Here is a 2343-nt window from a genome sequence, read left to right on the forward strand (position 1 = left end):
CCTAAAAGTATCGATTTTGGTCGGTTTGGTTTGGTTTTCGGTTTGGTTCGATTTTTCGGGTTTTTATGAACACCCCTAACTATATACTTCTTCATCCTTCTCCACCAATAATGCTGCTGTAAGTCCTGATACATCTTGGCAGCACCCGGATGAACAGAATAGCGGGAACTGTGGGCCTCCTCAAGAATCAACTCATGAAGTCCATCCACATTGGGCACACAAATACGACCATGCATTCTCAAAACCCCATCATCTCCAATAGTAACCTGCTTGGCACCACCGTTTCGCACTGTGTCCCTAAGGATAAGCAAATGAGGGTCATCATATTGCCGCTCTCTAATGCGCTCATACAAGGAAGACCGAATGACTGTACAAGCTAGAACACGACTGGGCTCTGAAACGTCCAACCTTAGGAAGTGATTGGCCAAAGCTTGAACATCTGTAATAAGAGACTTCTCACCAACTAGAATATACGCAAGGCTGCCCATACTCACTGCCTTTCTATTCAAGGCATCGGCTACCACATTGGCCTTTCCGGGATGATACAAAATGGTGATATCATAATCTTTCAATAGCTCCAACCACCTCCTCTGCCTCAAATTGAGATCCTTTTATTTGAACAAATACTGTAGACTCTGATGATCCGTGAATACCTCGCACGACATGCCGTAAAGATAGTGCCTCCAAATCTTCAGCGCATGAACAATGTCTCCCAACTCTAAGTCATGAACATGGTAATTCTTCTCATGAACCATCCGCTGCCGCGATGCATATGCAATCACCCTGCCATCCTGCATCAATACTACACCGAGCCCAACACGAGATGCATCATAATACACCATGTAAGATCCTTGAGCTTACACTGTGTCAAAGCAGCCTTGAGCTTCAGAAAGCTCAACTCACACTCGTTTGACCATCTGAACGGGTCTTCCTTCAAGGTCAACCTGGTCAATGGGGATGCTATAGAAAAAAACCCATCCATGAACCGGCGGTAGTAACCCGCCAAACCCAGGAATCTCCGGATCTCTGTAGCTGAAGTAGGTCTAGGCCAGTTCAGAACTGCCTTAACCTTCTTTGGATCCACTTTATACCTTCTACCGATACGAGGTGCCCCCAAAAGGCGACTGAGTTTAACCAAAACTCGCACTTTGAAAACTGGCTGTCTCTCAGAGTGTGAAGTACAATCCGAAGATGCCGTTTGTGCTCCTCTCGACTGCGGGAGTAGATCAGGATGTCATCAATAAATACAATCATGAAGGAATCCAATTAGGGCTTGAACATGACGAGCACAAAACACACACTTAAATATGCTCGCTAGTCGAATATAGTATAATATAATATCCTATGCACAGGGATTAGAGTTAAATAGTATTATCATAGTTTGTAGCTCGATTGCTATCCAAGATGATCAACAATTTAGATTTATAAGGTTAATACTAAAATTCATTAAGAATCTATAGCTAATTGACTAATGACAATCGAAGCAAGGACTGAGCAAAGGAAGATATCAATGGGATAAAATGGGGTTTTGATAGGATAGGTGCAAGACAATTGTCTGGGATTTAACTCTAGACAATTCACTTATAATATTCAAGTGAGTCTCTCGAATTCACTTTATTATTAGTTCAAACGTTCAACAAAAACTCCTCTTTCGATTAAGTCTTAACCTCACGAGATGAACCAATTTAATCACTGTGAAAATGTGCAAGAATGCGTAGTGGATCGGTGTTTAGGAAAACCTCTTTCGATTATTTTCCTAACTAGGTTTAATCAATGATTCAACTAGCCTCCTTCGATTACTTAGAAGAATCTATGAACTCAACCAATAATATAATGCAAAGATATCATAAGTTATGCCTCTCTCGATTACAAGAACTAGTGAATATAGATGCAACAATTAAATCTTCCAAAACAATTCAAATACATAAAAATAGAGTTATAATCCACAAAAAATCATCAAAAAACCAATTCCATCAAAACCCAAAAGGAGCTACTCCATAGACATGGATAAGTTCTTCACAAATATAACTAAAGTATAGGAAAACATAAATTCAATCTAAACCCGGATCTTGAGTGAGGAAGGAATGATGAAATCCTTGTGCTTGTGTTCTTCCCAAGCCTCCTTAGCCTCCTTAGGTCGAAAATGTGTTAAAAGTCCCAATAATGGTGTTTTCCCGTGTATTTAAGCCATCCCCCAATAAACTCCCGACGAAATTACCCCTTTTTCGCGGAAATGGGAAGTTACTCTAACAATTTTACACTACCGCGCCGCACGACGTGCCGCGCCATGCGGCGCGCTTGTGGCAATTTCCAGAACACTTCACAAAATAATTTTTGGGCATA

The sequence above is a fragment of the Nicotiana tabacum genome, chromosome 17, assembly GCF_000715075.1.
Source record: "Nicotiana tabacum cultivar K326 chromosome 17, ASM71507v2, whole genome shotgun sequence".
Taxonomy (NCBI): domain Eukaryota; kingdom Viridiplantae; phylum Streptophyta; class Magnoliopsida; order Solanales; family Solanaceae; genus Nicotiana; species Nicotiana tabacum.